The sequence below is a fragment of the Stigmatopora argus genome, chromosome 4 (assembly GCF_051989625.1).
Source record: "Stigmatopora argus isolate UIUO_Sarg chromosome 4, RoL_Sarg_1.0, whole genome shotgun sequence".
Taxonomy (NCBI): domain Eukaryota; kingdom Metazoa; phylum Chordata; class Actinopteri; order Syngnathiformes; family Syngnathidae; genus Stigmatopora; species Stigmatopora argus.
In genome coordinates this window covers 13,825,074-13,851,087 of record NC_135390.1, presented here as the reverse complement: position 1 = coordinate 13,851,087, position 26,014 = coordinate 13,825,074, and the positions used below count along the sequence as shown (strand labels likewise).

The window sequence follows — 26,014 nt, the reverse complement described above, 5'->3', positions numbered from 1 at the left end:
ATGTGGGAGGCCTGGGTTCGAATCCCAGTTGGGAAACCTTTTCCGTTAGTTGTTTCTATATATTTGTAGTCAAGACCTTCCAATAATGACAAAATAAAGTGTGGCCAATTTGTGGTGTGGAGGTTTGTTCACCTGACTGCTATGTGGGCAGCTGGGGTTCGAATCCTGGTCGGGAAACGTTTTCCGTTAGTTGTTTCTATATATTTGTAGTCAAGACCTTCCAATAATGACAACCTGAAGTGTGGCCAATTTGTGGTGTAGAGGTTTGTTCACCTGACTGCCTTGTGGGAGGCTGGGGTTCAAATCCCACTCTTGTTTGACTGATAACTACACTATGTAGTTCAGTAAATGGGTAATCCTATTTTTTCATTAAAATAAAGACTTAGTCATTTTTTTCAGCAAAACTATTTATTTCCGTTCAGCCTTCGGCTGACTGGCGACACCGGGACGTGAACCCTCGCCTCCCACATGGCAGGCAGGTGACTGACCCACTACACCATGAGGCAGAACAGCACAAAATATTTTAGCTCTGGCAGAATTGAGTGCTCTGGAGGAATAAATAAGAGTTTAGACCTAGAATAAGAGCTGCTCAAAATGTAGGTACCTTGGGCGTATTGAGGCGGTGGGGGTTATAAACATAGAATACAATTTGTTATCATCAAATAAATAATGTTGTCAGGGAATGATAAGGAACTGTCAAGTTTTTGGAGAACGGGGCAAGAACTAGACTGATATTTTAACATTAAATTTGACAGATTTTGTAATCAGGTGCTTGCTGATTATACTGTGCCACATCGAAAATAACTGTTTTGAGTGCTAAACACCCCCATATTTGTTTGGCTAACGAGGTCCTTGTCTTTGTGTTAGACAGCTTTTGATAAAGTGTTTATTAGTTTCTTGCACCAGTTATAATATATTTGAATGTTGCAAAAAATGAACACTTCCGTGAAAGAATGAGTGTGACTTCCAAAATCAACATGCAAAAATGTAATGGGAATTGTTAAGGACTTCTTTGAAATATTAGAATTACAATCAGTAGATGAGCTAAATCTATGATGATCAAAGTGTTTCTAAGAGAATGATGCATGTTGATTACCCACAACTGTATTTGACTGATGACCTTTAAGCTGATGATGATGATGATGATGAAGAAGCCGTGGGTGAATGAAATTGATTTCAAAGGTACTGTCAGTGTGTGCATGTGTGTGTCCGTGTATCTCCTGCACGTGTGTGCGTTGGGATGGATCTATAGATGGACCTGCATCAACAACTTTAAGTACATTGTTGTATGAGTTTAGGGGTTAGGGTATCTCCTGAGGTTTATTGAGCTTTTACCCAGAAGTGAAGTAATTGCTGTAGGTAGTTAAAGATTAAACATTTTAAAAGACATTAGTTAACCTTAATTCTCATGAACATTCCAATTGTTGGTCTGATGCTAGTCAGAATTCTTCTAGTTCAATTCAGTGTCTGTTTTGGAGAAATTCCAGTTGTGAACCCCCAAACCTCACCACTCTGACAGTCCCTACCAGGAGACCAAAGGTTAATTAAGGAGACAAAATGATAATATGATTTAATAAAGATGGCAATGAGAGAACCAAAACAAAACAAAAACCACTTGAAGAATTTCATTATAGCAACAGAGTCCAATGCCATCACATACTGGATCTTTTTTCTCATCTCTCATCTCATTTTCTGAACAACTTTATCCTCACTAGGGTGCTATACCAGTTGACTTCAGGCCAGAGGCGGGGGACACCCTGAATTGGTGGCCAGCCAATCGCAGGGCACATGGAAACAACCTTGATAGCCACTCAGCCGCCAGGCCACCATACATACTGGATCTACTTGTTAAATCAATACCAAAAAAAATAGTTCCAATTGAATAATTGGCTCTACAATTCAAACACTAAAGCACCATTCAAAATCTGAATGACTGAAATTGGTTAATGGACCGTACTGAGCAAGTGGTTGAATCCCCTGAAAAAAAATTCAGCTTCCCCAACTGCTTCAAATTGTGTCTCCCTTATTCATCATTATTTGCCGAAACCAGAGCCTAAAGTGCATTCTGCCCCAAAGGCAGTTTTAGGTAAAACACTTGAAAAAAAAATCTGACACAGTGACATCATTACCCCTCACAGAACTGACTCACGTATCACAGCAGGATGTTTCCGCACACGAGGGGTCTTTGACTCCGTGTCAAAATCATTTATTTTATGACCGGAATCCAGATTGGTGTTGCCCACAGGCCCTCGTTTACGGATCAGGGTATTTGGAGGTCTCAGTTCAGTAACCAGAGCATGACCATGTGAGGGCCTCAGATGATGCAGCCAAACAATAAAGCATAATGAGTCATGACTTTTATAGAATCCTACTTTCCAGATTTTGAGGGGAGTTAGGTCTCAGGTACCCAACACATTTTTGGGGCAATGTCTTCATTTTTATCTCCTAAAGTTAAACGGGGCACGTCATCCAACTTTAATATCTACACAAGGAGACACAAACTATCCATGGAAATTGCTGATGGCATACAAACAGGTTTTTCCAGCACTGTGGACATCATTTCCTACCCTGCCTTTTCCTTTAGGGTACACGCCTGGAATTTTAAAAAACAAAAAACAGCTATAATATGTTAATCACTTTGCTAGAGCAGCTTCAGTGACTAATGGCTCTTTGCTTTTAATTTAATGCAGTTTTAAGATTTCCTTTGAGAAAAGGTGGCAGCTCTACGCTTATCTTGTTTCATTAAATTTGCACTTGCGAGTACATTTTTGTTGAGGTTTGCCAAGGCTTTTCACACCCCATTGTTACTTTAGGGATTTTAATGTTGAGCATTAAGATTTTTTTTTCTTCAAATGCTGATCATTAGTTTAAACTCGCTGCCAGTGTCTAGGAATTTTGTCTGCAAGCCTGAGGCCAGTCTGAAATCAAACCCTCGAGGGTTGTTAAGTGACTGTGTTTTAGTGTTGATTCACATGGAACATTGCACAGAAATGTAGGACAGTGGAAGGTCATAAAGGCATAAGGAAGGTCTAGCCCAGGGGTAGGGAACCTATGGCTCGGGAGCCATATGTGGCTCTTTCCATGGGTACATATGGCTCTCCACTAACCTGTGAGGTAAAATATGGAAATCATTGAGAGAGCTGAGTCCCGAACGCACTAACAAGAGCGTCACTGCGGCGTCGACACTACCTGTACCCCTATTTTAATCATTTTGTTTTGTATTACTCTTCTGCATGCATGATATCGTTGATACTGATTTTGTAAGCCACCACATAATGTTGTCAAAAGAAATCAGACTTTTTGTACGTTAAAAGTGATGACGTGACAAAAAAATAAAAATTACACTTTCATACATTTTTACTTTTCAGTTCCGAGAATGGCTCTCAATAAATAACATTAGAAAATATTAATTGTTTATGGCTCGCTCTGTCAAAAAGGTTCCCGACCCCTGGTCTAGCCATTTACACTCCTAGTTCATGACCCATGTCGCTGCTTCGCTGATGCACGGAATAACTTTTATCCTCTCAAGTTTATTTTGAGAAAGCTAGACAGCTCACTGCTCCTATGAAAGTGCCAAATATTTCTACTGCTCTCATCTATTCCAATTATCAAGACATATGTCTATTCCTTGTCATGATTAGCAGTGTTTGTCATTGCTTTACTTGCACAAGAAAGAGGGCGATGAAATTCACAGTAAGACAGCTGAAAGGCTATGCAAATATGGCAGTGTCACTTTGTTACTTCACAGAATTGCACAAATGACATTTACAAGCCAGTTAGAAAAATGTTATCCTTTCATTTTGTCCCGAGAGTTTTTAATGCTGATTTGTTAGGTCCTTTGAGGTGTGATGATTACTACAGTCATTGTAGTCTTGTTGTGACAGCAATAATGTAGCCCCTCTTCTAACTTAACCCTGTTTACTCAAGAGCAGTTGCTCACCTCAGGCTTTGCTGGAACATTCAGTTCTTGCATGACAAACTTGGTTGGTGAATGCAAGAAGTACACATTCATTTTCCAAACCAATTGTTCTTACCAGAATCGCGGCCGATAATGGATCCAATCCCAGCAAGGATACAAGGACAACCATTTATGCTCACACTCATACTTAGGGACAATGTAGAGTGTTCAACAACCTACCAAGGATTGAAGCATCAATTTCAGAACGGTAAGGAGGACGTTCTAACCACTATTCAGCCCTGAAACAGATCTTGCAAATTATTCCAATTTTAAAATTGCAGTTGCTTTTTCTACACAAAGCAGATCATGCTGTTTTTTTACAGTCATGAGACACTGAGCTCTTTCTCATTGCATCAAAGAAATTTAAATTCTGACTGAGTCTGTTATGGTCTTGTAAAACCTGCACTTCCACAAAATAGGCATCCCTGTTGTTAAGACCATATAATCTCACTTAGTTTCCAGTTTATATTCTAGTCTAGTTCCTCTATAAAACATTTAATTGACTGTAACTCTGTTCTATTTGATGCAATCTAAGTAACTATCAAGAGTCAATTTTAACAATATGTTTAAATTAAAAACGGAAACGATGTTCCCTACCTTTGCTTTTTGTTGCTTTCATATTTCATATAGATAGCTATCCAATCCAAACCAACCAACCCATCCAGTCAGCCAGCAGCATTGCAGTTAGGCTGTGATATTGTGGGATTTACACACTTTGTGGCATATGACAAATAGGAAGATCAACACAACGCCCCAAAATGTGTTGCTTTGAGGAAGAAAACTGAAAATTTCAGAACTCTGGTATATCTTGTTCTAGTATATAGATTCTAGTCAATCAGTGTTTTTTGAACATTTTGGAATATTTTTTATTTTGAAGGTTTCTCTTTTGATGAATGGGGAAAAGTGATTATTTTGACAATGTTATCTTGCTTGACTACAGCATCTGTTTATTTTGCCTCCATTGTATTATACAACACATGCAAGTTTAACAAGGTTAAACCCTTGACTTTTACTGGAATTGATATTAAGCTGTTCAAGCTGTTTCAACACTAAACAGCTGACTATGCCAGAGTGTGAAATGGAGTATGGAAGAAAATCAATCTGAATTTTAAAATCAATTACTTTGGATACATGGAGGAGCCCATCCATATTAGTGAGAATGTCAGCATGCCTGATTTATTGTATTAGAAGCAACTTCCCATAGAGAGATAGTCCTCGGGTTACGAACAAGTTCCATTCCTATGCGGGAAACGTAATCCAAATTTCCACCCAAATCAGTCACCCCTTTTCAATGCAAGTCCATCTTGTGTATCCTACTCCCTGACACCACCTGCCCTCTTGTCTTCATTCCGATCAGCCCATCTTCTCTTTGATCTTATTCCTATGGCTACTGATCCTACCACGACTACTACTACAAAAAAATGAATTATGCATTTTCATTTGCTCAACATGACTTCTGGACCTCTGGATTTTTAATCAAAGTGCCCTGACAGCTATTAAACTTATGCCCTTCTCAGTCAGAGGATCTATCAACAAATATCTCTCTCAAGTGAGAAATCCATTAAAAGTATAGAAACACAGAGCAGAAACAATAATTATTATTTCATTGGCATCTACGTTGATTTTAATTGGCTTTCCCTGTTTTTAGCTGGCACTCTAATTTCCGGATTACACCCCAATGTGGTGAATTATAACCAACTGAGACACAGGTCATGACATAATTCTGGCTGTGGGGCTTTCCCACATTCATGTCTCAGCTGATAACACATGTGGTATGGAATTGTAAAAACAAGCTTGGGTGTGTAGCAGTTTCACACTCCATATCAACCTTCAGTGAGAACCAAAACCAGAGGGGGTGATGGTAGTGAAAAACGTTTCACTAATTTTCAGCTAACAACAGTTTTAATGGCTGTGATTAAATTGGCCAAACGCAACAACCCAACCCATGTTAGTCCCCTCTGGCTACAGCTGTGCTTTGGTACATTTTATCTCTTCTAAGGAATCTCAATTGGTTTGCTTCAACTGTACTTATTCAAAGAATTAAAAGCTCAAATTGAATAAATCTGCCGGATGCTTAGCAGGGCTTTTAAATGGTCAAAGGCAGAATTCAATATTCTCTTGAGTGATTCTCTTTTTGACATCACCGTATGCCGTTGTTGCACATTTAATGCACACTGCCGTGCAAAGCAAACTTTGCTCCAACGAGCTGCTGCAATGTCAGCTGCTTTCATTTAGTTGGACTGAGCAGTGAGTCAGTAGAGGTGGATAATGTAGAGTCCACACATATACAGTGATTAATCACATCTGACTCAGTCTGGTCTTCACTGAAGCGATACAGATTAATATTCTTTGGCATAGCTTACAGAAATGAAACAGACTATTGAAAAGTCAATAACAACCCAATGCAGCTGCAGAAAGTGATTAAAAGCCAATACTGTGTTTGGATATGTGTGTGAGATGAGGCAACATAAAAATAAGCCCTTCAAGGGCACTCGGCAGGATAAGCTCAACTGATAAGGACTCTGGAGAGGAAACTGGGGTTGTTTGTTAAGGAAATGACATCATTCTGTTGGATGGGACAGTGACCTCATGTTGACAAGATAATAGCCGTGTGGGTGTGTGCATACACGCCTACATGAGTGTGCTCATTTTGTGTGTGGATTTTTTTAAAAACACCATAATGTAGATTGTTTAATTAATATCAACCCACTTAAGTTTCAGCATGCTAGAAGTGCCATGACAACGGCATGAAAATTGCAATTTTTGTCATGAGCTGCAGTCCAACGAATGTTGTGTATTAGCAAAAATATCATTGCAAAAGAGTACTTGCATATTTTGTTTGAAAATCTACAATAGTGTTTTGCTTTATTACTATAGTAATAACCCAATGGTGCAGTGGTTCACTCGCCTGGAATCAGTGCAGGCAGCGTGGGATCAAGTGCACCTCGTTGGTGGTGTGACTGTTAATACGATTGGTTGTTTGTCTCTGTACCCTACGATTTTTTTCAGTTTATCTTAAGTCACTTGTCACTCATAATTTGATCAGATTAATTTGTCGATTGGTTGTTTTATGTAAGTATTCAGACCTCTTACTTACTGTAAGCGTGTGCAGAGGTTGGCTGACAGACAAGACAAGAGTTACAGTTCCAATAATCATGAGCACTAGGGCTTTCAACTCAGACTTTTTGAAAAGGAATCAGGATGAGGGTGCACATATACATTGACCCAACACTGACCTTTGAAAGAAATATTTCATTTGGTTTTCTGAAAAGTCAACTCAGGGGGTCCGATGCTGTCCATTTAGCTGTCAAATTATATTGGCTCAAATGTTGTTCTTTTATCTTGGGGATATTTCATTTCACGACGTTCTTGGGAAGAGCGGACAAAAGAGATGCATGAACAGAAAGCCTCAGAACTATAACCATCAGTAATTTACGGGCTACATGTTAAAGCTGCACCTGTAAAAGTCGGGAAGTTACAGCTTAAGTGAAAGCCATTTATCAAATAGAACCTCTCAGTTGGGTTGTTGCAGCAGTCATATATTATATTTTTTTTCAAAGACACCAATCCTAGTCTACAGTATGTTTTTGAATATTAAACCCATAATCATGTCCAACTTACATTTCAATGGTTCGAGCGTAACTGCATTCAGCTTTCCTGCAGACATGTAGGACTAACATATGGGATGTCAATAGCTCCTTTCAGTAGGGGATAATTTAATCCGCCAACACCTTTTATAAATCATTAACTTCAGGGAAAGTTAACCAAGACATCTTATTTCATCACATAAGCTGGAGCGGAATGTTAAAAGCAGACAGTAAATGTGAGATACTAAAAAGAAGGCCTATGGGGACTAAACGCTTTCACCTGAAAGTGTACATAAATAAAAGTTTCATGTTGATTTAGGGACTTGAGAGAATGGATGAATTTCTTTTTCTTCCCAGACAACCCACATCTCACTCTCACAGTGAGGTGTTTGGGCCCACCCAGTATTACAGAGTGAGAGACTTTATTCTAAAAAGTTGTGTCAGCAAAGTTGGCAACTTCAGTTTAAACCGTCACCTTTTGAATTCTTTCATCCCAATGCCAACACACCATATTAGACTGACAATTTAAGCATATAAATAGGGAAAAAAACAATAATAATCATAATAAATAAATAGCTGTCTCACCTTCATGAAGTTATTAACGTGATTGTTTAAAAAAAACTTAAAAACAATGAAAAGAACGAAACTGCATTCATGTTAACAAATACAAATGAACGTCAATCAATTAAGAAAAAGCCCACCAGAGCAAGAGGAAGGTTTGCGGGTAATGAATTTTGATTAAGGCCTAAAAAGTAAAATAAACGTGTTGGGTTAGAGGTCACATTCTTTTCTTAGTGCTACTCATCCTTTGACAGTTTTTCCTCATAAAGAAGAGGTAAATGGACCTAAATATACAGGCAACGACAGATGCAAAAAGATACACAAAGTTGCAAACCTTGGCCACCCAGATTGAGAATAAGAGAGATGGAAACTTTAATTGTGTTTATAACCCAACTCTGGATTATAGGGTAGACTGACAAGAGGGAGAGTGAGGCGTTTCAGTTGCTCAGCTGTAAATAATTAAAACACAACCCTCCTCTACTTTGCCTCACACTTCCTGCCTCCCACTAACACACATGGATTCTAACCCATATACACAGAAGTCTCAAATACCCTTATCATAACCCCATTCCTGGTATAAAGCATATCAGCCACTAATTTAAAATCAATTTAAAGAAGCACAGTGTGCCTATTGTATCTTGTTCAAATTTAAGGTATTGATTGTGTGTGATTAAACACAGTCTGAACTTTGTTTGCGCTTGCTTAATTTTCTTTAGGATTTTCATCATCCATTTCAGACAATGTCAAATGACAATATTTCAACGGCAGAACATCGAATATCCTACCAGAAAGTATAGCAAACTAGTGATGCATTTGAATGTTTTTCCAGGGCAAGAATGGGGAAGCTCATGGCACTTTAGTCATCCATCCATTTTCAACAGCACTTATCCTTGTCAGGGTTGCAGGGCGTTGGAGCCTATCCCAGCTGACTTATGGCAAAAGGCATACGACACCCCAAACTGGTCGCCAGTGTGCCATAGAACCCACAGATCCTGTACCAAAATCAGTGTGAAAGGACCACTGCTCACTTTTGTTATTGATTCAACAATTGCATGGATAATGTAATCATCAAAGCACATTTTCATTAAGTAGAATACCGGCTGCAAAAGCAAATTTTGTTATATTTAATTGTCAATTTGGTGAGGTTCTATTTTTCCATCCAGCTCAGGCAACCCAAAATAATCTTGGCACTTAGCAACACAGAAAATAACAAACACACGAGCATCCTTGCCGTTTCCTGAATACACTGCCAATAGCAATGTTCTGTCTCAGCCAAGTCTTTGCACTGCTGGAAGTTAAAAGTTCAGCTCATGTCACGCATGCATTTTACCAAATGCAAACACGCACAACCACAAGCGTGCAAACACACAAACACCAAGTGCCTGATCCAACAATGGTGAAGAACTTTTTCGATGTTTTAGAGTGCAATATATAATTTGGCCCCAAGAACAAGTGTCATGTGACCATGTACCAAAATCGGACATTTTTGTCCTTCTCTCTCCTGTATATCCTCGATTACTGCTTTTTGTTTGTTTTTATATCAGCTATATCTTTTTCAATAAATAAACAAGGTAGATTCCATCACACGGTTAGGTTATAAAATGTACACGGCTGATTCAGCTTTCACTTTCGAGACATCCTGCTCTAGAAACTTAGTGATGGTTAACTTTATCAACTTTACCACATTTCTGATCATCTAACATCACGTTTTCCGGTGTTACCATTTAAGGGAGACAAAATGTTTAGTAGATAGCAAAGGAAGAACAGGTCAACTGAATGTTATTAGACTACAATTAACAAATTAACATCAAATAGATACGTACGCAGCTGCACCATAACTCATCATTGAAATCCTTTTTTCCCCCCAATCTTGCCTTTTTGTGTTTTTGAACATAAGTCAGTTGAGCAAGGAGCTGAAAATGACCATAGGCAGAGAAAGAAAATGAATTTGGAGAAAAAGGCAGTTTTAGTAGAGGTGGACGGTGTTGAGAGATACCAATTCAGTCATTGCATTAATCTTGCACACAATTATAGGGAGGCTGAGATATGGATGATTATTTTGTGCTTTGCACTAGACAGAGCTCCTACATTATTATTATAGAAAGCTTTCTTAACTCCAGTTCTGACTGTCATAGATTTTAAATATAGAGATCTTTGAACCACATTTTCCATGATTTTTAAATAAGTGTGCCAACCCAAGAAGCATTGCTTACAGACTGCTCAGCAACCACCACTTGTTTAATAACTGTTCAAGGATCTTCCTAAAAATAGATCATTTGTCAGTAAGACATTTCCTGACTTGTATTCGTGTATTATAGAAGACAACATGTTGCTGTTCAATTGCATTAACAGCTTGAAATTGTTACAGCAAAGAAATTAGCTCAGGTCAAATGGCCTTGACACAAGAGCAGTATCCACTAACTGTAATGCATTTCCTCATGTTGCACCCAGTAAACGGTTAGCTGCAAATTGTTGGTTATGACAAGTAAAAGTTGGGTAATACCACTTTTCCAGGAAGGCAGATGTTTTAAATATCTACTTTGAACAACAGCAATTAAACTCCAGTTTAAGTGGACTGTAACGAAAATAAGTGTAAATTCCCTTGCTCAAATGCTAGTTTTTGTCCACCCTTTGACAAGACTAAACTTCACAAAAACCAACTTAAAAACTTTTGCTACTATTAATGTGACTTGGACTTCTAACCTGCATAGGTTAGAATTCCGAGTCACATTAATTAGTAGCCAAAGTTTTCAATGACAAGTTACATAACTTGTCATGTATATAAAATATACTCATATTTGGGCTGAATGGTATTGGGAAAAAAACTTTTTGGGGATTTGCAATATATTGAGAATACCAGATGACTTGAATAGCTCTGTTTGGGAAGACTTTGGTTGACTCGACTAAGACCACAAACGTGTTTAATTCAGGCTGAGACTGTTCATTTGTGAATGACGAAGATTGCTGCATATTTGATGTGTGTTTACATACATGTATACATATGCCATCCAATGATACAGTGGTTCTTCCACCTGATTTATGTGCAGGCAGTCTGGGTTTGATTCCCACTCGGTAATAGTGCAATTGTGAGAAAGCGTGGTCATCTTTCTCTCTGTGTGCCCTGCGGCTGACTGGCAACCAGTCTAGGGTGTTGTCTCCCTTTCCCCCAAATTCAGCTGGGTTAGACTCCGGCAACCCTCGCAACTCTTATGAGGGTGTGCGGCATGGAAGATGAATTAATCAATGAATATTATATACATTTTTTTAACAAATCAGTTTTCATTTGTCAGACAATAACAACGTTTTTAGTTATTTACCAATTTAAAATCATCATCATCATCATCATCATCATCATCTTTGGAAATAACCATATGTAATAGTGTGAATTGAGAGTGTCACAGCTGTACCACATAGCTTAACCAACAATCTAAATGGAATGTTTTGCTTACTGTGGCAGCAAGAGGGAGCAGCAGTACACAGGTCCATTTTTCCACACTCCATTTTTGTCTGCAATGATGTCATTCTTCTAGAAAAAAAAAAAGAAAAAATCCATTGAATAAAACTGATTCCTTCTAGTGTTCTGGTTGACAAACATTTCCTTGATTCTAATATCAATTGAAGTGTAGACTTTTCATCTTTATTAATGTGGTAATAATGTTATTTACCTTCATGGGCATATAATGATAATTGTAAGCTATTTGAAATATATAATATGACCATGAAAATGAACCTATTTACAATTTGGTGGCTTGTCACATGAAAAAAAAAAATCTCATCTCCAGTTCTCACACCGTCCAATTCATTTGACGAATGTGGACATGTACTGAAAAGCTTGTACATTTTACCTACATGCATTTAAAAAAAACAACAACAAAAACCACTTTCCTTTTGTTAAAAGACCAATGCATTGCTCTGTTCATATAAACACAGAGACTGAAAACACGAAAGAACAGAAAGTAAACTAGAATGTCTCTGGTGCGATTTGAAAACTGTTATTTTCACTGGGATTTGCTGTGTGATGTTTCTCCAACAGGCTGCTGAGTGCTGCAGCAAGAGGATAGTCACGCTAGAGCTGTTTTGTATGAATAACATTTCATGTGCAATAACCTGTGGTTTTCTTGTCAAAAAAAATTGCACACAAGCAGAGATGGGGAAAAAGCTTCAACCATTGCCACAATCACACATCTTACTATTTGTTCCTTTTCCCTAGACACATTCTGTATATATACAGTGTCAACTCAAAACTTAAGGATAGATGAATAAGGTACAGAATTAGGCCCAAATTAACATATTCCACAGAACACCAGCTAATTTACTGACCACTGATCTCAACACAATGTTCAGTAACAACAGCAATATTTCTGTTCATGACAACATATCTAGAAAACTATCAAGTGCTCTGTCCACAAAGTTTGTTGACACCATGTACATTTGAGGTAGCATAACCTGTAATTCAGCTAAGCTTCCATAAAGATGTGATAGTCTTAATAGGAACAGAGGTTCTGCCACAACTTGCACATGTGTGTTGTGTGCGTGCGTGTAGTTTCTGGAGTAATTTACTAGTATTAGTACTTCAACTGATTGGCTGGCCACCAATTCAGGGTGTCCCCCACCTAGTGCCCATAGTTCGGGATAAGCGGTTCAGAAAATGAATGAATAGGACTTCAACTAACTAACCAAGTAATAATAGCTGGATAAAGGTGATTACAGAGTAAGTAGAGTGAAAGTAGAGAGTAATTCATATCAACATATAGTTTTGATGAATTTCAGGGACTGACAATTACACGTAATTTATTCATGGTTTGGATTATCCTCATAGAGAAATAGTCACAAAATGAGTCAGTAGTGATACAAGATCCATTATGATTAATCAGAATAGCTAAGAAATGATAGTAATTATTTTGTACAATCCAAATGAATAATACATTTTATATATATATATATATATATATATATATATATATATATATATATATATATATATATATATATATATATATATATTCTCAGCCTGTTCAGGATTAAGTTTTTTTAATTATCTTTTTGTATACAATAGACTGTAGTAGCATCACAGCTATAAGCGGTGATGATTTATTCATTTTTATTTTGTTTCTGTACCTGTATAACGATCCGGTCTAAAGTACAAGTATTGGGACACCAACGCTTTATCACCCAAAAAAATATTGTGCTAGGTCACTATAACATCAACTGATATTTGTCACGACCATGAATACACCCACACTCCAACCACCACCACATTCACACACACTACAACTGTTGCTCCCTTAGGCTTTCACACCTTGTCAAAAGGTACTTGTTGAACAAGTTGTTCAACGTCAACGTCGTATCAGGTCATCCAGATGTGCAAACAGACAGTTTTGGGACAGAAAGGAGAAACCAGGTCAACTGGTGCATCACGCGTGTCTGCAGGCGTCTTCAGATCAAACGAGGAGAGGCCAACTGAACAGCTGCACATGTCCTAACTTGACTGAAATGATGCAGAATCTTTTGGGACTTGATCTTTTTTTTTTAAATACTTAAAGCATCTATAAACATTCTTAAAGGATAACATTTATGTCCAAAGCATGCCCAAGTAATTGAACATTTTATCCCTTATGAGCATTATGGGTCACAGTATTTCTTATAATTCACACAAAATCACTGGTCCACACACTGAGCTATTTACATAGAATACATGATTTGCAAGTCAACATTGACAAGTGTAATACCAACACAGGCACCCACAGTGTTCTTATCTTTGCTCGTTCCATTCGTGGCTATAAATCAAGTACCATATTGAATATGACATATAACCTTATGTTGTTTATCAAAAATGGAGGAAGAGAGAACCGCAGCTGCTTTGTTAATTTCAATTCTGTCATTACAAATAATAAAAAAAGATTAAAGAAAGGTGCATAATGACGCTAGCATACAATACAAAAGGTCCTTTCAGAACCTCAGCACATTTTGTGGTACTATAACTTCAGATATAACCATTTCATAGAACTAAGATTAACCAAAATTAAATAACAAAATATCTAATTTATTGATTGAGCAGGTGCTAATACAATAAAATAAAATTTACACGGATGCACTGTAATTTGAATTGACTTATTTTTTTATCACATTCACACGTAGCAATGTTACCTTATTGTTTCTTTGATTCGTCTTGTTGGTTTCCTGTTCATTGGAATATCTTTAAAATTAATACAAATATCTAATGCAAAAAAATGTCATTCATACAGGTGCAATATCTGAAAATAACAAGCTTGCCATGAATGAATATTTCAAGATTGTTATTTCCTTCTTATTTACGCCACTCTGAGGCTGCTGCTGCCACAGGAATGACAACCCTTGTTGGGATTCTGTCGCATCAAGCCAGTAAATTTGAATGCTAAACCCATTAGCCAAGCATCACTCACAGTCAGAGTCGGCGATGATAAATAACCCAACCGGAGGAATCTGATTAGGGGAGATGGGAGATGGAGGCAGGAGATCTGAGGGAATGAATAACAGCAATGTTGCTGTTATCAGGCCTCATTCAGATTGGAAATCGTATACCGAGACAACATGAAATGTTCATCTGCAATGAGTTTTGGCGGGTTGTTACCCAAAACATCAGTTGGGACTGAAAATTGGGTCTGAGCCTCCTCACTGGTGCGGTGCAATTAAATGAATGCTGAATTTTTCACGCATGTGTGTTTAATCCTACTGGTGCACTACGTGCAGGCTGTGAAAATTTGTATTGCAAGTCAAAGAATATGGGGACTTTTTGGAATACCCTGTTAGCTTGATGACCATGGTTCAAATGAGTGCATCATTAACACACATTAAAAACATTACCGGTCAGGTCAAGTATAAAAGCGTCAGATTATACGCCATGTGGTCAATTTGAGGTTAATTAAACAATCTATTAAGATTACACCCATGACTAAGGTGAGAGAGAGTGTGCAAATGAGCATGTTGTAATCTGTACAATTCCTTGATTGGATTTCAGGTCGTAATGGATATAATGAATAGCCATTGGCTCCAAATGTTAATTGTGAACATGAGCATGACGCAAATATTTATTGCAAATTTTAAAATAAATTAATAAAGAGGGTAGGTGGAAGCAACTCTGGATTCTAAGTTTAAAAAAATAAAAAATCTTGAAAACAGTTTATGCCACAACGATGCAAACACAAAAAAAATCTGCCCTGGTTGTTTTTTTTTTAGATCAAATTTTACAGTAGCAACACAAGTTCAGTGACAAGCACATCTCTACCTTAATGTATGGAGACATCAAAAGCCTCCCCTTTGAAAACAGTCGTGCTCACATCATTGATTGACCTTTCCCACCAAGAGTTATTAATAAATGCAGGTTGCATTAGAAAAGGTTAACAAGCAGTAGTGTCAGAAATAGAATTGCAAATAAGAGCGATAAAAAGGTTACATTATATATATTTAGTTCATGTTCCTATTACTTATTTTAGTCAAAACCTAACAAATATAACCTAGTTTGAGGTCACATCATATACTCAACACTAAGTGTTGATCTGTCAACTAAATATTTGGAAGAAAGTTGGTCTTAATACATTTTCATTCATTCATATTCAGTACCACAGGGCTTGCTATAAACAATAGGCCAGGTAGTGGGTGGAAACAGTAGCACCACAAAGCCTAGGTGAAAACATGCCATCTCCACACAGAAAGGCCAAAGCCAGAATCTAACCCTTGAACTAAGAACTGTTATGTATCATCAGTCAATATGCCATTTATAAAAGTAACCAATCCAAATAATCATTTAACCAAGTCACCAGTCTGGCGGCTCAGAGTTAGGTTTGTGTGTCTAATTAACTGCAACCTCAGCACGCCCCTTCTTGAAAATTACATTAGAGGGTGTAATAAACATTATCTAATTGCATACTTGGTCTTCTTTTTTGACATGATTGTTGAGTCATTCAGTTAACATTTTCCAAAATCTCCTAAAGGAAATGTATCATGCATTAGTGTTTAGCATATTGTTTAAATTTCTATGCATCTCAAATTTTAACTGCCTAAAACTGGTAAAATAAATAAATAAAATGTAGTAGAATACTTGTGGGCATGAACTTTAATCACTGTTTGTCACGCTATCGCTTTCACACAAACACTACAGGCACATGCATACAGACGGACACACAATATGTGGGTCAGTTTTATGACGGTGTCAGTGTCTGGACTCAGCAGCGACATATTTGCATCAGTCATCTTAACTAGACCGTGAAAAGAGACGGATTTCCCCGCTCAGCTGTGCCAGTGAGTCAGAGAAAAATGCCTTCATAAAAACCTACTGGTCTGAAGCAGGACTCAAGGATAACTTATATCAAGCAATGAGCTAAACTTCAGGCCCTTAGCTTTTGGCAATGAAGATTTATATTAAATGGAAACTACGTGTCATGAATCACTTGGATGATCAAACATAAATCCGGGAGAAGATATCCTTTCAACGTGCTATCTGAAGCAAAGATGTAATTTAACCAATTCTCACGAAGTAATTTTTTTTTTTTTACATATTAATGCTCTCAAAGCCTTGACTTTTACCATGTCTGGATTTTTTTTTCGTTATTGTTCTTTCACGGCACAAACAGTGACAACTTTTAAGATATATTATTACGGAAAGACACTATTACCAACTGCATGAACATCTGTGCTCTCACCAGTATGATTTGGATTTGAATATCATTGCCATCTGATTAAAATTCAGTTCTGCTAGATTATGATAATTTTGACTTTTAAAATATTTGTAGGCAAATAACTAATAAAACCATGAAGCTTGAAGACTGTTACTGTTCTAATAAACCAAAGCCAAAACATTGCATTTGTAAAGCTGTTGTTTAGAAAAGATGACTGACCATAACACAATATTTACACAGATTAAAAAGCACAAATGTTAATCTATTCCTCCACTTATCTACACATTTGTCCAGAGAAAACCCACTCAAGCACAGGAAGAATACGCAAACACGACGTAGGAAAGCCATAAATGTAAACGCAAAGCAGAGAAAGTCACTATTACGAAACATTTTCTCAGTGCTAATTGCCTCAGAAGAGGTGTGACTGGAAAAACATGCTGAGCTGTTTTGTTTTGCAACACTTGTGACCGTGTAAACCTATCTTTCCTCAGAAACCAAAACAGCCTGTTCATGTGCTTTAGGGTTGAATGTGAGCTCACTTTAGCCAATGCAAAATAACCAAAGTCAACCACTAATTAGGTCTTCTCATCCCAAATTTAGCAGGCTGGGGAAAATGTCAATGTAAAAAAGGAGCCCGAGGGCATCCCTAAACTTGAAGTTTTGGCCGTGAATGCAAATGTTGACTGAATAATTCAATAGACAGGCCTGTCAGGTCATATTAAAATAGTTTCTACGGAATTCTGAGGCAGAAAGGTGATTAATTATGGTGAGAGATCTGGAATTGGTTGTTTTGACCAATTATCTCGACTTTCTGGCAGCAATTTCTAATAAGTATGCAGAATGACCTAGCCAAAGAACCTGGAAAAGGAGATGATACAAACAGAGTCAGTGATAATATTTGGTCTGACTCATCGCCTCTGTAGTCCTCCCTTTCTGCCCACTCTATTTTGCCTGATTTGAACTTCCCAAGTTTGAAACTGGCGTCTCTGATATCTTTTTTCTTTTCTTACAAGCTGCACTTGGGTCATCTGAGAGTCAGAAAGCTCGGCCTTGATCCCAAATTCTCATTCTGGTAAACTTTTAACCACAAAAATCCCCCCTATTGGTACTTTCAACTCTCCATCCCACTTCAGTGCTCAAAGTGCTTTGTTGATAAAACCACTTTGGAGTGAGGAGATTTTACTCACCTTCTCACGCTGTTTGAGGATGTGTGTGTAGTTTAAAGATGTTCACATGTCAGATGAGTTCAATTGAAATGCTGCTATCAGATTCCAATACAAAAACTAATGTCAAAATGAAATTGCTGTATTTGTGAGGAAAAATAGACCACTCATGAAATACATGTATACAGCTGAATTAATAGTAAATTTTCAAAACTCTCATTTCTTAAATTCAGAGTTAGGTCTTCAATGCTTAGAAACATGTTTATTCAGAAACACTGTTCTTTGTGCACTGGATGATTTTGCTGGCAATTGTGTTGAGGCTCCCTAATAGTAGATTATGCCACACAGTTCGCAAAGCATTGATTTTGTCATTCTGTGATACTCGCTTAGCATAGTCATGAAGTATGCACAGACGGTGCTCAATAATGTTCTTGTGACAGTGAAATACAAGCTACATGAGGAAAAAGCCTAGAAAAAGGGGAAGGGCGGCGGCTGAGCAGTTAGCACGTCGGCCTCACAGTGGGGGACCCAGGTTCAAATCCAGGTCAGTCCACCTGTGTGGAGTCTGCATGTTCTCCCTGGGCCTGTGTGGGTTTTCTCCGAGTACTCCGGTTTCCTCCCACAATACAAAGACATGCATGGTAGGCTGATTGAACGCTCTAAATTGCCCCTAGGTGAGTGTGAACAGGAATGATTGTTTGTTTCCTTATGCCCTTGATTCACATTTTCCCCTGCCTCTGGCCCGAAGTCAGCTGGGATAGGCTCCAGCACCCCCATGACCCTGGTGAGGATAAAGTGGTTCAGAAGATGAGATGCTGGAGAAGAACCAGTGGTGGGCCTTTTCCGATGCCCATCTTAGTCCAGGCGGTTTAGTTTGCCAAGTGGAAGAAATATTTTCTACAGTGTCAACCACAAGGAGACACCCAACTACATTTCCTTTCAGTCACAGAGTATACACACAAGCAGCCCTCACCAGTGATGTTTCCCATCTTGGATGGTTTGTTGTATCTCGGAACAAGAGGTTTCCCATCAAAGCTTTTGGTAAACCTAAATATTTCGTATGTAGATGTATTCGTGACTAGAGATACCACTGTACTTACTTTTAAGCATATTGCTTCATTGCGTTACTGGTTACTGTAGATTTTTAATATTTGCATTTCATATTTTGCCCTCAAGTTAAAGTGGAATACAAAGCAAGTTGTGGGGAAAAATGTATAAATCATACAAAGCTGCTAGGTGAATGTTTCGGTTGACCCCTTTCACCTGTGCCAAAACTAGAGTGAATGCGAGCAGCAATACCGCCCCAAGGCAGTGCAAATGTTAGTGTGGGTTAATGAGCAAATGGAAGAAATAGGTGTGCAAGCATGTGTGTTAAAGTCTGTTTGTGTGTGTGTTAGTGCATATGTATAGTTTCACACATGTGAGATTAGGTTTTGAGTGTGTGTGTGAATGTGTGTGGGTTGGTCCTATGAGCAATTGTGTTTGCATTTCTGCGGATGTCAGCTCTAGAAGCAACAAACCCTCAGGCTGTGACAGACGGACTCTAAACCACGTTACCCACATAACCTAATGCCTTGCTTAATAGTGCATGAGATAAGAACACTTGGATTTCAAAATATACATCCCTCACCCAGCTCCACCTCTTGAGAAAGTGTGTTTAATGACTTTCAAGTTAGAGACAATGGCTTTTGTCTTGGATGGGTGGGCCAAGAAATTGAATGTGATGAAAGCTGCACCAAAGATCCAAAATGTCTATATAATGCCACAGACACAAATATACAGTGGTTATGTGAATGTAAATGTCTAGGCAGGGAGAACAGACCCAGGCATGTGGATAAACAAACACAGATGCAATAGGTGATACAATGCGTACATGGACATGGGCTTATGAATGCATGGAACACAAACAAGTTAGTGTTTACATAGGCAAAATGAACAAAATCTCTTCTCTATTCATCCATGTCCTCACTGGAGGATAATTGTTAAAAGTACTTTTATCTACTTCAGAGTATCAACTAAAAAAATGCAAATATAGTGAAATATATCTAGTGCGAGGAATGCGAAAGGACTCTTCTTCAATTATACAAGATTTCACAGTCGACTTCAAAAAGGCTGGTTCATGTAAAGTGCATTTGGTAATCTGAGATGAGAAAGTAATGCAAATCTGAAGAAGAAAATTGACTCATCTTCTAGCATAGTTGGTATGTAACATGAAGACTGGAAACCTTTCAAAAGGCAAATTCTCACAAGGATCCGATTAGATATGACTTTTCATGACTTTCGGCACACCGTCAACCTAAATGTAAGGTGCAATGATAATTATTACATGCAATACTACAGCAATGTCTTGTTTGCTTTTCTGAGTTGGTTAGTCATCAAAAGGCAAAGATGCACACAACCCTTCAATTAACTCAATAAATGTCTTTTGAACATGGGCAGAACCAGGATCCAGTATCAGATTTTTGCACATTGGGCAGGAAAATTGCAGCTGTAATCAATGTCTGCAAACTTTTTGTATCCACTATGAACATAAATATGGCAGGGCAAATCACATCATTATTATTCTTGTACAATGTTCAACCAAGATTTGTAGAGAATGATATAAATGGGTGTAGAACAAAGCAAACATGACATCCAATAGAAAACTTCACTCACAATACCAGGACAACATACATTCCACTGGTTCTTAGTCGTGGAAAAAAAATGCCTGCCTGCCAACACAATAAACTGTCATCCACAATGAAAAATATAGCTGCATTAAACCGTCAACTTTAATGGCGTAATGGAAAAACTCTGAAATGTGTCAAGATTCAGTTTGACCCACGCGTAAACTAATGATGCCACAAAGTTTCTTGAATTATTTATCTTGTTTTTAAGGCCTTGTAAAATATTTTTAGAATCTTTCACAGCTCCTGAGAGACTCAGCACAAAGGGACTCCTATTCTTTCCAACAGATCATCTGAGGCAAGAATTGTACAGACCTCTGTCAAAAAGGCAAAAGTTACCCTTTCTGAAGGATGCAAATTAGTACTTGAAGTCGTGTTTTTTTTACAAATCATATTTAATATTCTTGTCTGGTAACATTCACTGTCACTTTCAAATTTGCATTTGTGTCTGACATGTCTATCAAAGTGAACCGTCGGTGAACTATTCAGGTGGGCCCACTTATCTCCTTGTCTATTTCCTAACTACATGCTATGTGCTTGTCATTGAGAAAAAGAGAGTAAGATACAAAGTCTGAGAAAGTGACAAAGAACTGTAAATGTGAGCTATCCAAGTGGGAATAAATCATGTGGAAAAATAAATAAAGTATGAATTCTGTTTAGTGTGGCGCATAAAGAGATCACTGGGTACTTGGTTTGTTTATGGTTCGGAAGCTTTCGTTAGCACATACATAATATTAATTTCATTTATTAGGGGTCTTACCAAGCATCTATCAGCAACACCATTGTCAATGTCCAGATATGCAACAGAACTATTGAGAAGACGAACCACAGCTGTCAGACAAACGAGATGTACATTAAACGCATGAAAATTCATTGATCACAATTTTATCGCAATCTCGGCAATCTAGTGAAACAGTCAAAAATGCTTGCAATTACAAGAATAACAAGAGCATACCTGTCAACCTCTGCCGATAACTGCCCTTATAAATGATTATGATTCCCCTTACAAACCCCCAAAAAACCTTACAAACACCGTACGAGTCGTACGGTGTTTGTAAGGTTTTTTGGGGGTTTGTAAGGGGAATCATAATCATTTATAAGGGCAGTTATCGGCAGAGGTTGACAGGTATGCAAGAGCCTTCAGTAAAACACAAGTCGATTAACTCCTGCATAATGCCAGAGAACAGTAATATCCTGATTGAAAGTGAAAATTACATGCTCATTCCAGTCCTGTAACAGATACAAAGTCAAGTACCTATTGTCAAAGAATAAAGGATAGAAAACTACACTGGCCATATTTTCACAAAAATACATACATAATACAAAAGAACTGATGACTGCAGCAAAATTCAGTGCCTCCTGAAATGTACACAGAGACATCTCTCAGGTGCAGTGTGCATCAATTTTTACATTCCAGAGAGCTTCCTCTCTAAACACCCATGATGCCTTGGCAGGTGTACTTATATTTTGTTTTAAAATCATACGGTAAATGTAAGGTTGGAATGCAGGACAATTGTTAACCAGCCAAGCCTAGCAACAGCAAGAAACTTATTTTGACTGTCCCCCAGGTACACAATCAAAACACCAGAGGCATGAATGAAATAAGTATAGTTCACACTAGCATTTAGAACTAAAAAGATTTCCTCATACTAAACGTAAAATGTCTCCAACAAGGTATACAATCATTTGTCTTGATTCAACCTTTACATATTATTTCCTGACCTAAGTATGTCAACTGTTGCTAGATTCCATACCACAAAATTGTAAGAGAAGGCTGGTTTTGTTTTGGGTAGTAAAAAAATACAAAATAAAAAAAAAATACAAAAAAAAGTTGGAGTTTTAGTGATAGCATGTGAACGGATTACAAGGTCTTCCATAAATCTGTTTTTGACAGCTATCTGGAAGTTAACCCTGGTTGTCCACCAGTGTGCAGGCTAATATATAATTGAGAGCATGACTCATGCTTACTCAGCTCATTTCTCAGTGGAAGATGAAACCTTGACCTTATCTGAGAATAAATCTGAATCTGCTGTGATTCAGGAATGAATGTTGTGGCTTCCCAAAGACCAGACAGCAATGTGTGTGGGCTGGGTAGTGCCCATGAGTCACACACTCCAACCAGTTGGCATGCAAATCAAATTATTTCAGATTTATTCAGCCATGATATAAACAAGTAACTATGAATGTGACCTTGTGAGTGCCTGCTGGAAACATGAGTGAATGATAGCTGGTGCACTTTAAATTTAACATGTTTTGAACGGACCCTCTATAACCTTATTCAGGTGCATCCCAATACAAGATTCTGAACAAAAATTAGTTCACGGTTAGTTGCAAGTCAGCTAAAACCTCCATATTGAAAGTTACTGCAAACCATGTAAAAGAAACAGTTTCAACACATCCAAGATAAACTATATTTAGTCGGAAATTGCATTCAACTGCATGTATGTTCCACAAAATGTTAAGATCCTGCTTAACCATCAATTGAACCATGTAGTAATGTGTCCTTTATCCAGCTGTATTGCAGCATGCATCTCCTACATTATTAAAAGATGGGCACTTACATGAGTTTATTCATTCCATTTCGAGCCACTCAGATTATGACTCTCACTAGACTGGAAAATCGCGTCAATGTAGATTGTCTCATGGGACATTTCTTTTTGTCTGAGGCATAATCTACCCCCAGGATTTTTCTTATTCCTCCTTTAAATGTTCAATTTATGGCCATGGATGTATAATATTCAAAAGGGGGAAAAATACAATGTTCCCCAAAAAATCATTTAAGCTATGTATTCCTACAGTAAATCAAGAATAAAAATAGTGTGTTCGATAGAAAGCGAAAAAGTTTAATTTGCACAGTAATTTTATGCCAATGTTAAATGTGTACCAAATGTGTTGTGACAGGGGTGTATATTTATAAGACATGCACTTCCCGTAAAACACAGGATTTGGGAGATATGCGAAATCTATTTTATTCCTGTTAATAACTGTATCCAAGTTCAAGATCATGTGAGTGACTAAATATCATTCAGGAATAATGACATTTGGACAATGACTACCAAGTCTATCTGGTCAGAACTCCTGTTTTAAAGCCAGTATCGAATTGAGTAGTTCCAAAACATCTGAGTTTGATTGGAGTGAAATGATTACTAACAGTCTACAGAAGCTGTCATCTGTTTTCGAACTAACAAGAATTACAGCTGTTGTGAATGAATAGCAGAACTCTGTCAATGTACAAAAGAGCAATATAAAGGTTAGCATGAATTTTGAAAAAAAGTGTATAAAAGAAACAAGTTAGGTATTAAAAGGCTGGAGGAAATGGCATTCCACTGGTTGAATAGATTAGTTCCACAACATAACAGGTAATTCCAAATGCAGAGTTTTTCAATGCTTTCAGACAAAATAAAAACTGTTCCCTTTGTCCAGAAAAGCCTGATATGCCAACATTGTATGCTACAATACACAATCTTATTCAGCACTCCTTTTTCCAGGTAGGTTATAAGAAAAAAATATATATCTGGCAAAACAGACTATTATTCAATACTATTCAAGCATAAAGTGCAATTTTGACAATGTAATACAGAGGATAAGAAAAGCCATGATAAAAAATGGCAATGTTTTGGATTATGGTGCAGAAGGATCAGCACCCTGACCATGGCATGCACAGAGCAACACAATGCCACTGTGTTTTCAATGCTCAAGTCTATCCTGATAGATGTTATCCCTTACCTAAAAATAAAAAAAACATACAAACATATACACATACACATGTATATTTAAAATGGTAGCAGTCTCAAGATATTGGTTGTAAATTAGGTTTGTGAGATCATAGTTATAACACTTGTTTATGGATATACTTAAAAATCGAGGTTAAGAGAGACAAGTTACCATGCAGATAGCATCATGGGAAAAGTGCCAAACAAAAAAAACTGAATAATTGTGTGGTACAAAAAAATATATATGAAAAAAAATAAAATAAAAAGGACATCACTCAAGTTCATTCATTTTCCAAGCCACATATTCTGAAGGGTCGCACGGCAGACGAGATGGACAGACATTCACACGTAGAGGTAATTTAGTGTTCAATCCAGGCTATCCTGCATGTTCTTGGGATGCGAGAGGAAACCGCAGTACCCGGAAAAACCTCATGCAAGTCCAGGGAGAACATGCAAACTCCACACCGTGAGGACTAATTTAGGATCAAACCCTTCACTCAAGTATTGTTATGCAATCTTTTTGAATAATATATTTTGTTCGGGGTATTAAGTGTGATTAAAAATTGTGATAAAGTATTAAAGCCCATGTGTTCTACTAACCCAAAGCACTGTAGTGTTTATTAACGACATGTGGTGTATTTGCTGGTGTCTATAAATCACTTATTTATAATCTCCTAACTACCAGACAACAACAGATTTATCCGTGATAAAATCCTGGTACTTACTACACTGTGGCTGTCTTGTAGCCAGTCAATCTACATATGGAAAACATTGGACCAACCTTGCTGGTTCAGTTTCTTGTTTATGTTGAATGCCTTGTTAACTAAAAGGTACTTGAGACAAAAACACTGAGAAGCATAGATAAGAGCTCATATTAAAAGCTGACATCTATATGATGTAGGTATGTGTGTGTCTTGTGGGTGTTTGTTAGCCGAGGAGGGGGTTATGTGTATATGCAAGAGCAGCACATTTAGTGTTGACAAAACCCGAGTCTTAAGAGGGATTATCAGGCAATACCCAGACGACAACATGCTGTGAATTTGTGGATGTAGTAAAATCACCTGTAATCAACAGACAGCAGTCTGATGCTGTCATTACTAAGCATGTGTTTGCATCTATTATATGCCTTGACGAGGGTGAATGAGCAAAAGAAAAAAGAAAAATACTGAGACCCTGTTTGAGACTTGGTGACCCTCACACAATTACTCCAAACCAGTGATTTGGGGGGTGGGGTGGTTCAATGTGTTGAAACGTTGAATACCGTAAATTAGAGAGGTATGAAACTATGAGGAAGATGCACTACAGGCACACTCCCTTCCTGTTTCAACAGCTCTACTTTTTTTTTTAGCACAGACGATGAGGTGTAACCACTCTCTTTCTACATGACTCATCAGCACCAATAGTTTCACTGACCTTCATCTGTCCCACCTGAGTGTCACCGTACTGTAGACTGACCCACATTCCACTGATCCAGCCAGTTCCCGGTAGTGACCTTCACAAGAGATACATGAACAAAAAGATTTTCCTAACTGTTCAAACTCTAGCAACTGTAGATCAACTATTTATTTACTACCCAAACACATAAGCATTGTCACTCGCACCTTCTCTCCCCCGTGTCACATAGACAGTAACGGTTGCTACTCCAAGGTAACATGCATTTATTATTCTTTAAAGTAAGGGGACTGGCTTGTTGTCCACGCACTGTCCTTTGC

At 37.8% G+C, this 26,014-nt stretch overlaps 1 long non-coding RNA gene across 5 annotated transcripts in view; it reads right to left on the bottom strand.

Moving 5' to 3' along the window:
• LOC144073593 (uncharacterized) overlaps positions 1-26,014 on the bottom strand; it is a 32,546-nt gene that overhangs the window by 2,429 nt on the left and 4,103 nt on the right. For 2 of the 5 annotated variants that reach the window (XR_013300113.1, XR_013300112.1), the window contains exon 3: positions 11,556-11,632. This is a non-coding gene — a long non-coding RNA (uncharacterized LOC144073593). Of the gene's footprint in view, positions 1-4,555; positions 4,573-11,555; positions 11,633-25,715; positions 25,795-26,014 lie in introns of those variants that run through there. The other 3 variants (XR_013300114.1, XR_013300115.1, XR_013300116.1) reach the window with 3 other exon arrangements.